Source organism: Nyctereutes procyonoides, unplaced genomic scaffold (genome assembly GCF_905146905.1).
Source record: "Nyctereutes procyonoides isolate TBG_1078 unplaced genomic scaffold, NYPRO_anot_genome, whole genome shotgun sequence".
Lineage (NCBI taxonomy): Eukaryota > Metazoa > Chordata > Mammalia > Carnivora > Canidae > Nyctereutes > Nyctereutes procyonoides.
Window position 1 is genome coordinate 32,176,120 of NW_026575139.1, and position 12,695 is coordinate 32,188,814.

At 42.7% G+C, this 12,695-nt stretch overlaps 1 long non-coding RNA gene across 1 annotated transcript; it reads left to right on the forward strand.

Annotated features, from left to right (window-relative positions):
* The first annotated feature begins 868 nt into the window (after positions 1-868).
* LOC129495869 (uncharacterized) lies at positions 869-10,933 on the forward strand. The gene is made up of 3 exons (XR_008661635.1): positions 869-1,017; positions 6,998-7,160; positions 10,233-10,933. It is a non-coding gene; the product is annotated as an uncharacterized LOC129495869 (long non-coding RNA).
* The last annotated feature ends 1,762 nt before the right edge of the window (positions 10,934-12,695 follow it).

Genomic DNA, 12,695 nt, shown 5'->3' on the forward strand with positions numbered 1-12,695 from the left:
ATGTATACACTTGCTGTTTTTAGTGGTTCATTTTGGCTCTGGTTTGACTTTCTCTTTCCCCTTTGGCATCACTCTGGTTCTCATCTCCTCTCTCCTTTTCACACTTACTCAGCATCCACCCTCCTTGGGGAAGCTTCTGACTGCTGCCACAGAAGAAAGAAAGTTCCAAAGGAAAGGAAGGCATCAAGGTGTCAGATGTAATTGCAGATTCTGCTAAGCTCATGACATCTGGTTTCCTGAAAGGGGGAAACACAAAGGATGAAAACAGTCTCATTGGGATGATACTGAAGACCCTGGAGATTCTAGACAATAGTGTTATTGTCTGGAAGGGATGGGACTCCAATTAACTACATCTTTGGCTCTTCAACCCCTTCCTTGCAGGGAGGTGATTAATATAAATGCATCCCAAATTTTCACATTAGGTGGTGTCTCAGAAGAGGACTTCATGAAGGGAAGTGGGAGTTGTATCTGTTCTCCCAAAGCTGGCTGCCAAAAAGAAATTGTTTACATTTATATAGAAATGGAAGTTTAGGGAGGGAATTGAAGACTTAAGCTTCCAGTCTAGTGCTTAAAAACATTGTCCCCCAAAAGGGATTTCTCCCTACAGTTCAAGTTTAAGCAGATGAGACAGGAGCTCCATGGAACTGGATAGGAGTTTCATGACCCTGGAGCCTTCCACAGGAAATTTCCAATCATTGCCCTTTCCTGGAGGCTCTCAGCTATAAAAACTCTGGCTTCCTGTGTAATTCAAAATTCGAAGTCAAGGTCAGTAGCTAGAGAATAGAGCCCCTCTGCTATCAGATTCTTAGTCACTCAAGGTCTGAGATGAAGGTCAGGAAAAACATTTGAAAGAAATCTTTAACTCTAAATCACCTGGGTGGAAACCCAAGATGTGACATCCTAATTCTTCCTAGCAGTCTGGTATCAAAAACAGCTTGGCTTGGAATAATGTCCAGGAAATTATTAATGAGAAAACACCATTCCTAGCAGCCACAGACTATTAAAGGTATATGAAAGGTAAGTGTGATCTCATGGGTTCTGCACAAATATTTTCTTTTGGTCTTTTAATGGCAACACCAGTGTTCCTTTCATGGGGTTGCAGGCAGAGGTGAGGCAAGGGTGGCTCCAGGTTCTAATTGGCTCCCTGTGTTGAGCTGTGTGCAGAGGATCACAGTGTCCATTTCAGATCTGTCTGGCAATGATGCCTTGTCAAGTGCTACTGTGTTAAGCAGCCCCTGTGGCTTTATAAAACAGTTGACCTGCTATTGACCTGTTTTGTGTCATTGGAGCTCAGGAGCAGTCGCTCTGGTCAAATACTTATGGGCCCCATGATAAATTATAATGAAGATTATAAAGGCACAAGCAAGCCTAATGGCTCCCAACTGGCCCACAGTACAAGGAGCAGTTCCTGTTGGAGGAGCATGGGTGAGCCCCTTTAGGGAGGCCAGGTCAGCAGCAATGACTGCGAAGTTGCTCTGTGACACCCCTTTCCCAACTCCTAGCCCTCCAAAGAAAGCCAAATGGTCCATCAGGGTCAACTCTACATTTTTTTTCAGAAAACAAACCTTTCCTCAATTAATTCCCAGATTCAAAGGTGGCTGGTACAAATTTCCACAGGTAAAACTTCATCTTTATCTTCCAAAATGACTTACCAGGAATTATCATTCTATGCTTGTGACTGGGCAAGGGAGGTTAAGCGTCACTTCTGCCCTGGCCATAGTCAAATAGGTTAAGCGCCTGAAGACAAGAGAACCAAAGCTCTAAAGAGACACTGAAATTAGATAAAATCAACATCACATATAAGACAGGAAGTCCACCAAAGATGATAGGAGAGGCCATTGGTGATGCACATCTGGACGAGGTAGGAAAGGTTGCTAATATTTTTAAGTGTCTACTATGTATCACACATATGTTAGGAATTATTATCTTTTATCCCATTTCAACTTTTTCATACCCTTAGAGGGAAGGCATTATTTCTCTTTTTTAACAAATGAAGAAACTGATGCTTAGTGAGTGTTTGTTTTGTTTTGGTTTAGCTTTTTCTTTTCCAGCTTTATTAAAGTATAATTGACAATTTAAAATTGTATACATTTAATATATACAACTTGATGATTTGATATATGTATACATTGTGAAATATTCACCACAATCCAACTAATTAGCATACCAATCACCTCACATAGTTACCACTTTTTTTTTAAGATTTTATTTATTTATTTATTCATGAGAGACATAGAGAGAGAGAGGCAGAGACCCAGACAGAGGGAGAAGCAGGCTCTATGCAGGGAGCCGAATGTGAGAGTTGATCCCGGGACTCTGGGATCATGCCCTGAGCCAAAGACAGACGCTCAACCACTAAGCCTCCCAGGCATCCCAGTTACCACTTTCTGTGTCTGGTGAGTTTTAAGTAACTTGCCTCGATATCAATTCCTTTGGGATATGAAGATTAAATAAGATTATGTAGGTACGTTCTTAGAACTCTTTATATAATGCCTAATATATGCTATTTTGTGATTGCTTCAGATTTCACACCTTGAAAAATCTGTGACTGTTATCGGTAGCTTTTTGGAAGAGACCTAATGGAATAGTTGAGTTAGGAACTTGGGTCCAGGGACTAAGCCCCAGAGCCCATTGCTCTCTCTAGTATGGTTTTCCTTGTTTGTCCATTTGTTTATACTAATCTTCACTCTTTGAAGTATTAATAGATGGTTCACAGGAAACAAATGCATGTTCAAAATTCAGGATCAAGAAAAATGAGAATTCATTAAGCCCAGGCCAAGAACACAAAGATGGAGACCATCAGGAGTGGGGCAGCTGCTATAGCCAAACCTCAACTTACTGAGACTGACTTTTCCCAGAAAAATCCCTAGCAGAAGGAGATGTGATATGTTGCCAGCTTTCTTTGTTCAAGAGGAAGGAATTGTGACAATCCCTTAGAGGAAGTAAAGTGTGTCTTTAAATTTTTCACTAAAATATATTACTCACATGAAGTATCATATTAGAAGCACTGCATGGGTAATGTCCTTACCAATGGAAAATGCTCTTGTAATATCTCTTAGTAAAAGCCAGCAAGGTAACAAAGCACAGCTCAGGGAAAGTAGCCTACTGGAAGCCAAGCAACATGGTCCAGTTATATCTTTCCCATGGTCTAGTTTGATCAAAGAATGATGAACAGAACATCTAAAGAAATTAATGGACTTGTTAACAGTCCTTCATAAAGACTACTTTCTTAATAGAAAATAATAGAGGAGAGGGATCATTCATGATCTGTCCCACCCTTTAACTCTCCCTTTTCTCAAGAATCTTCTGCATCCCACTTGCACTAAACACAGGTGGTTAGAACAGGGCAGGCATTTCATCAGATGGCCAGACAGAGATCCATGAGACCAGGCTCAATAGATGAGCAGAACCAATCAGATTTTCCCCCAGGAATTTGAATCCCAAGCCCCATTTGGAATCAGGAATGTTCTAAGGGCAGGAGTGGGAGACACTCTGATAGCCAAGTACTAAGGTTGAGGAAGAAGAAAATAGATAGCATATATAATCAGAGAAAGCCAGCTGGTAAAAAGTAAGGACAAAGCACATCTACACAGAGAGACCACGAAGCTCCTGAGAGAGGGACTGTGATCATAACTTGCCCCAAAGGCTGGCTTGGATCCAAAACCACCTACCATTTCCAGACCTGGTTACAATGTAAGTTTTATTTTTGTATTCCTGGGAGAGTACAGAATTCTAATAATAAAGTCCAATTTTCTTGGGTGAGGTTGAATGGGTCTTTACTCCTCGCAAATAAGTGAGCCTGAAGAGAACACAGCCTTCTAGTAAGAGCTGAACAACAGAGAGTACGATGTTCCAGTCTCTAGATTGCAGGCACAGTGGTGTTGATCCAATACATAGGAGAACAAGAGCAGGTGGTATGACACTCAGAAACTTGGATGAATCCAAAGGCGTTATGCTGAGTTAAAGAAGCCAATTGCAAAAGTCACATGCTCTATGACTCAATTTATATGTCACTCCTGACAATACAAAATGGTAGTGACAGAGAACAGATCAGTGGTTCCCAGGGGTGGCAGGAGGGGAGAGTGTGAATATGAAGGGATAGCACAAAGGAGTTTTGGGAGTAATGGAGCTGGTCCGTATCCTGATTGTAGCAGTGGTTACACAAATCTATACCTACATTTAAAAATATAGAACTAGAAAAAGAAAAGAAGAAAAGGAAGAAGTGAGTGAAGACAGGAAGGGAATACATCAGTGATGATCCCTTAAGTAAACAAGGTCACTAAACAGAAACTCAGCCAGACCAGAAGGAGGGCCCACTCTCAATAAAACTATTTTGGCTTAGGCTCTCCCCATGCTCTTAGCCTTATCTTTTTATCCCTCGATACCTCCTACTCTTCTTTCTGGTTGGCATTGCCTTCATAACAACTCAAAGAAATGAGCAGTGAAGGTGGAATTTCAAATATAAGCCAAGAGATGGGGGAGGTTTTGATAGCTGGGATCAGAAGGTCTCACTATCCCTCCTAAAATCACACTGTAAATACAGAAAATCCTCTATTCTTCCTACAGATAATCTTAGTATGAGAAGAAGCAAGATAACCTAGAAAGAAGTAGCACTAAAACTTTGAGGGATAAAGAAATAAAAATCCCTAAGCAGAAACAGGCTGGATATGAGGATATTGAGAATTAAGGCAAAAGCTGCTTTTACTCTAATCAGGATGATTAGATTCAATATTTGGGGTTGGAAATATGGGTAGAAAGCAAAGGCCTTTGTTCATTCTGGTGTAAGCTACTTAGGACTTCCCAGTGAGGCAAGAGAGGGCCCCCCCCCCACACATGGTCCAGCATAGCTTCCTGGTCTTAGCCAACAATGGCATCTTGCTTTGCATCCATTCTCCAGGTATATATTTTCTTCAGGAACTTTGCAGGGAAGTATAACTCAGCAGAGTATGAACATTTTTGGGTTCCCTGACCAAATGTCATCAAAATACTATCAAAACCTTACTCCAAAGTGTTATTTCCAACAATGGTGTCCTGTTGATCTTATACCTGGTGTTTAGAACTGTGGTTTGACATATAGCACACAGCAAGTAAGAAACATTGAGTGAGTGAATGAAAAAGAGGCAAACAGAGAAAGGGAACGAGAAAGGAGAGAGGAGGAGACGGAAGAAGGAGAAATAGGCAGAGCCTAAGGCTCATTCTCTCGGGGAACATGCTGTATGAACATGACAGTCAGCACATATTTATTGAGTGCCATGCTGGAAATCCTCCTTTGTCTTCCATAGATTCACTCTCCACCTCTGTCCACCCTGCTCTGAGCCCTAGGAGGCCAAATTGTATATAGACTGCAGCAACCCTTGCAGAGCACCCTTGATTCAGGGATTCAGTCCCTAAGGAGCCCCTTGGGAGATAAAGGAGGGAGGAGTGTAATATCTGAGAACTGATTTCCCTGCTCTTTCTCTAAGGGTTTGCCATGGCCAGGCTCCAGACCCTGAATAAAGTAGCTGTTAACACAGATCTCAGTGTCTCCGGTTTCAACTGTCCCCCCCTTGCCTTCAGATTTGGGGTAGTAATGGTTCCCCACTGTTGTTAATCTAGGGTGCTACACTATACCTTCTGGTTTCCTACATCCTACTCACATCTTTGTAAATAATCATTTCAGTAAACTTTGAGTTATTTCTATTTGAGATCACCAACTGCTTTCTGCCAGGACCCTGATACAAGAGCCACCTATGGACCAAGCACTACGGTAAGCTCTGGGGACACAGATATGGATTAGGCACAGCTCCTTTAGGACTTTGGGGTGCAGTAGGCAACAGACACATAACAACAAATTCTAATGCGGACTGGAGTGTGCGATGAGTGAGCTATGCACAGGGTGGTGCTTTCCAAGCCAATTTCTGGAAATTAAGCTGAGATCTGCCTCTCAGCAAAGCAGTGGAGAGCTCCCACTGTGCACTACAGAAAATCCAGAGATAATGCTTGCAAGAGCTCATCTTCCTGAATTCTTTACTGGTCCCTGGAAGAGTAAGGAATGACTTGTTTGAGACTTCCAATTTGCATTGCAGAAACAAAAGCAAGTTCAACATGGAATCTTGCTATTCAAGCAAATCTATAAATACAGAGAACAAACTGATGGTTGCCAGTAAAGGGAAGGGCAGAATGGATGAAGGAGAGTGGGAGATAAGACTTCCAGTCAGAATGAATAAGTCACAAGAATTATAAGCAGAACATAGGAAATATAGTTAATGATATTGTAATCGCATTGTGTGTATTACATATGTATTACATATGAGACATGGTAGCTACACTTATACACTTAAGTGTATACACTATACACTTATGGATATAGCATAAGGTATAGGGAAATTAAATCACTATGTTGTACACCCCAAACTAGTGTAAAATTGTGTGTCAACTATATTCAAATGAAAAAAAGAGAGAAAGAAGGAAAGAAAAAGAAAGAGAAGAGAGAAAGAGGGGCACCTCTGAGCAACTGCCTTTGGCTCAGGTTGTGATCCTGGGGTCTTGGGATGGAGTCCTGCATTGGGCTCCCCACAGGGAGCCTGCTTCTCCCTCTACCTATGTCTCTGCCTCTTTCTGTGTGTTTCTCATGAATAAATGAACAGAATCAGAAAGAAAAAGAAGAAAGGAAGAAAGAAAGAAGAAAGAAAGAAAGAAAAAGAAAGAAAGAAAAGAAAGAAAGAAAAGAAAGAAAGAAAGAAAGAAAGAAAGAAAGAAAGAAAGAGAAAGAAGGAGGGAGGAAAGAAAAGAAACTTAGCTATATAATTGACTGGATTCTTCACATTCTCCCACTAGCTTACCACAGCCCTTTTAATCAGTTTTTAGTTTCTGATTACCCTTAAATGATTTTTGGCTAATTTCTTAACTGATATAAGAAATATCACAGCACATTTTTTTTCGGTAAACAAATAGGGTTTCATTTTTCTCATATGACGAGAGAATTTAGGATGATGGGCTGTTGCTGATTTTGTTTCAGTGGCTCAACAGTGTTTTCAAAGACCTGGATTCCTTCTACGTTTCTGTTCCACCAACTGTAGCATTGTTAGCTTTTCTTCCTCATGCTCGCTGCCTTCTGGTTACAAGATGATGGCCATACCTCAGGCATCATGGACAAGTTCAGGGGGAGAAAAAGGCAATAGGTAAGTTCTCCTCTCCTGCCTGTACCTTTAATCAGGGAAGCAAAGACATTTTCAGAGAGGGAAGCAGACTTTCTCTTGCATCTTAATGGCCTGGAGTAGTTTACATGATCACCTCCAGCTATTAGTTTTGCTGGGAAATTCAGTACCTGGCTTTCATTTTGTGCTTGGTTGTCCTCTTTTCCTGTTCCTATCATTACCAAGTTCATTTTTTCCCTTCGTTTTTGCATCTAGCATAGTCTCCTTTTACTTGTTCAGGAAGTCACTCTTGTAGCTCACTAAAGAGATCCTTCATGCTATTTTCTCTGAACATGCTACCTAGAGGAAAAGCTTGGACTGACAGGTCTCAGATAGCTCTTAACTTGCCCTCTTTATTAGGAGGTATCAGTATGTCCTAACACAAAAACGTTACTGTAATAACTCTGTGTGGAACAAAAGAAAACCTCTATGAGTGTATGAAATAGTAACAATCACATCCTGGAGGATCTAAAATGTAACTTGAACAGGGTCTTCAAATAAAAGTAGCAACAAAAAAAAAACTGTCTCAATTTTTAAAAGATGGTTATTCTGCAGGTCAGACAGGACTCAGAAACAATGGCAAGGAAAGAGTGAGAGAACCATATGTACCAGGGCTGGCCATCCACAAGCCATCTGTCACCTTACATGGTCACTATCCTTCCAGCCACTGAAATGAAGAGGAGACAATGGCAGAAGGGTCAAGAGCAGGGGCCCTGGAGCCACACCTTGGCACCAGCACTCCATAGCACCATGATCTTTGGCAAGTTCCTTGGGCAAGCTTCCTCAGAAATGATAATAGTATCTACCTCATTGAGGGGTGAAGATTAAGTGAAATATACATATAAAACATTTAACAGTATCTGGTTCAATATATTACATTCCTCCCTCCCCAACACACACACACACACACACACACACACCATTACAAAGTTATTCAAGATCATGTGGAACACCAACATTACCTACTGCACATAAGCACTCAAAAATTCTAGTTCTCATAAGGATGCATCTGACAATGAGCTACCCCTGCTCCTTAGGAGGAGAGTCAAACTCAACGAATTAGAAGATGTCCTCCATGAGATTTACATCAGTAAGACAGGGAGCAGTAAATAAAAGCAACAGATTAGTGCAATATTACTAAATCCCATCATTTAGGTTCCCGCCTGGCAGATTTAATAAATGAGATCTATCTCTTCTTGGTGGATGCAGTTGCATAAGTACCATCTAAATCAGGTCTGCAGAGAATCAAGTGACCTGATGGATATATATCTTCTAGCTCAATAGCAGAAATGCATGGAGGATTTGGAGGGATTTGTGCCAGGAATGAGAGAATGTAATGTTTGTCTTGAATTAACTAATTTTTATAACCAATGGACTGTGAGTGATATTCTCCTGCCAAAGTAGATTTGTGACCTGCCTGAAGTACCAACTATGTTCCAATTTATATAGTAAATCTATTTGGTAATATGAGGTGTTGCAGCAATTTTAACACATCAGTAAAGATGGAAATCAATTTATTTTCCTTAGTATTTGACAACAAGCTTTGTAAATAAAACAAGAAAATATGGAGTTTCTGGGGCTATATTGCTTCTACCTTTACTACTTTGTGGCTGCTGGCTGAGGGCAGGGTTTTAGCCCCTAGAGATTGCACTCTGACACAAGACCAAGCCAGCTACCCGGGGGCCACTAGCCAATTCAGTTGCTAGGAAGAGTGAGCTCTTCTTCAGGACAGGCCTGTTGCTGGGTTGATGAGTAGGAACTATGCTTTAATGGGATCCCTGGGTGGCGCAGCAGTTTAGCGCCTGCCTTTGGCCCAGGGCGCGATCCTGGAGACCCGGGATCGAAACCCACGTCGGGCTCCCGGTGCATGGAGCCTGCTTCTCCCTCTGCCTATGTCTCTGCCTCTCTCTCTCTCTCTCTCTCTCTCTCTCTCTCTCTCTCTCTCTCTGTGACTATCATAAATAAATAAAAATTAAAAAAATAAAAAATAAAAATAAAAGTGTGTCCGGGAGCAGCCCTGGTGGTCCAATGGTTTAGCACCGCCTTCCGCCCAGGGTGTGATCCTGGAGACCCAGGATCAAGTCCCACATTGGGCTCCCTGCATGGAGCCTGCTTCTCCCTCTGCCTGTGTCTCTGCCTCTCTCTGTGTGTCTCTCATGAATAAATAAATAAAATCTTTTCTTAAACATTCTGTAAAAAATAAAAATAAAACAAATAAAAGTGTGTCCGGTATGGCCACACATCCTATCTCACCTGGAGAAGGAGGTTCAGCAGATACTGGCATTCCTACTTTACAAATAAGGAAACTGAGGCTCAAATACAAAGGATTTGCTGAGGACAAAGGTGAAACTCAAATGCTAGGTCTATTGACAATAATCCTGTTTTTTTGTTTATGAATCCACAAAGCAATTTAATCTCTGCATAAGCCTATCCCTGTCTTCTGAGAAGATGAGAACATAAGGTCACAGATACAAGTAGGAAGTTGTAGAGCCAAGAGGAGGGACTTGCAGGCAGAGTGAACACGTGTAAAAGCAATAAGATTTACATGTGCTGGGTGAGACCTCCTCTTTCTGCTGAGATGGAGAAACCCAGAAAGAGCATCACTCCTACACTTACAAAAAAAAAAATCATTTTTCAAGGCCAAACACCACATACAAAACTTTTCTTGAAACCATTAGGGAGTTGAGGTGATAGGACAACCAACTAACTTAAAACCTGAAGAAAGACAGGCACATGCAAGGAGAGATGAGTCATGAGCTCTTGCTTACCTCGGGCTGCTGGACAGTGAAGAACTTAGCTAAGACTATTAGTAAGTTGGTAAAGGTTGAGTATGAGCTAGCAAGAGCATTTAGAACCCCTTGAAGGAAGTGGATCTATAGGAAATCCCACCCACTTGCAATTTCTTCTTCATAAACCTCATGGGGCACTCACAGAAAAGTCTGGCATGAGTCCTAAGAAAGCATCCCTTGTGTTACAGGCATAGAGGAAGGAAATAGCAGCTTCTGCAGGAAATACAAGGAACCTAACCCAGATCCTACTGCTCTATCTCCCCAACAGAACAAAAGCTTTAAACCACTGGGAAGAGAGCACCAAACACTGTCACCCTTAGGACATGAAAGAAAACCTACCACAGTTGAAGGAAGAAAATAAAAAGGAACTCTTGACTTGTGGAAGAGGTAAGGAATGAGGGTGAGATGGAACGTGTGCTGAGCCAGGACTACCTCTGGTGAGGCAGAAGCACAGAGAGCACCACAGTCCTGAGGCCCAGGGACACAAGACCTATCTGAGACTGTCTACTTCAAATGACAAGGAACACCTCTCCACTCCCCACCACTCCCCATGACCAGGCTACCAAGCAGCAAGAGACAAATAACGATCAAATATCACTGAGAGACTTATACAAATGTGGAAAGAGACTCTCTGAAGCACAACTCAAAGAGAATATGGAAACCTGAGGATGGAGAAGACATTAAGAAAAATCTTCTGACAAACTAGCTCCCACTCTAAATACAAAGCAATGCCACAGAAATTTTAAGCCTGCAATGCACTATGGCTAACCATGACAACAACAAACCCCAGCCCAATTAACTAAAAGCCTAGCTAGCAGAAGGAAAGGTGTGCTCATTCCAGGCACAAAAACAATTTACAGACTACTCTATGCTATTAAGCCATTCACCTTCTTAAAAAAAAAAGTTACAAGGCATACCAAAAAAAAAAAAAAAGAGGAGAAAAATTACACTATCAACATAAAAAGCCAAAAGAAGCTAGGTATATCATATTAAAAATGCTTAAAACATAGGACAAATGTTGAAAATCTTTAAGAGATCCAGGGGGAAAAGATATATACAAGGGAACAAAGATAAGAAATACAGAAGACTTCTTATCAGAAACCAAGCAAGCTAGAAGACAATGGAGTGACATATTTAAAGTGCTAAAAGAAAAGAAAAAAAAAAAAAAACAACAGCAAAATAACCAGCAAAAATATCTTTCACAAATTAAGAAGAAATACACTCATGAACAAACAAAAACTGAGAGAATTCGGGAGGAGGGGCAAGATGGCGGAAGAGTAGGGTCCCCAAATCACCTGTCCCCACCAAATTACCTAGATAACCTTCAAATCATCCTGAAAATCTATGAATTCGGCCTGAGATTTAAAGAGAGACCAGCTGGAATGCTACAGTGAGAAGAGTTCATGCTTCTATTAGGTAGGAAGACTGGGAAAAAGAAATAAAGAAACAAAAGGCCTCCAAGGGGGAGGGGCCCCGCGAGGAGCCGGGCTGAGGCCTGGGCGAGTGTCCCCCGGACAGGAGAGCCCCCTCCCGGAGAAGCAGGAGCTGCACCAATCTTCCCAGGCAGAAAGGCCTCGCAGGGAGTTGGAGCAGGACCCCAGGAGGGCGGGGATGCCCTCAGGCTACCTGGGACAGTAACAGACACCTGCGTCCCGGGAGAGTACACCGAGCTCCCTAAGGGCTGCAGCTTGCACGGCGGGACCCGGGACCAGCTCGGAGGGGCTCAGGCGGCGGCTCCCCGGAGGCGGCTGCGTGGCCGGAATGAGAATCCAACAGCGCAGGCCCGGGAGCACTGGGCACCGGGACACAGCCCAGGATCCAGCCTCTCCCCCCCCCCCGACAGGCAGAGGCCGGGAGGGCCCAGGACCGCAAGGACGCTCCTGCCCCGAGCTGAGCAGATCAGCAGGGAGCATACAGGCCCTGCAGACCGAGAGCTCTGGAGTTACTGCGGGAGCTGACTCCAGGGCTCCAGAGCTGGCCGCCGCCACTGTGGTTGTGCCTCCTGGGGCCTCACGGGGTGAACAACCCCCACTGAGCCCTGCACCAGGCAGGGGGCGGAGCAGCTCCCCCAAGTGCTAACACCTGAAAATCAGCACAACAGGCCCCTCCCCCAGAAGACCAACTAGAGGGACAAGTTCCAGGGGAAGTCAAGGGACTTAAAGTATACAGAATCAGAAGAAACTCCCCTGTGTTTTTTTTTTTAATTTTTATTTTTATTTATTTATGATAGTCACAGAGAGAGAGAGAGAGAGAGAGAGAGAGGCAGAGACACAGGCAGAGGGACAAGCAGGCTCCATGCACCGGGAGCCCGACGTGGGACTCGATCCCGGGTCTCCAGGATCGGGCCCTGGGCCAAAGGCAGGCACCAAACCACTGCGCCACCCAGGGATCCCTCCCCTGTGATTTTTGTTTTTGTTTTTGTTTTTGTTTTGTTTTATTTGCTTTTTGATTTGTTTGCTTCCCCCACCCCCTTTTTCCTTTCTTTTTCTTTCTTTTTTTCTTCTTTTTTCCATTTTTCTTCCTTTTTTCTTTTTCTCTTTTCTTTCTTTTCCTCTCTCTCTTTTTCTCCTTTTCCCAACACAACTTGGTTTTGGCCACTCTGCACTGAGCAAATGACTAGAAGGAAAACCTCACCTCAAAAGAAAGAATCAGAAACAGTCTTCTCTCCCACAGAGTTACAAAATCTGGATTACACTTCAATGTCAGAAAGCCAATTCAGAAGCACTATTAA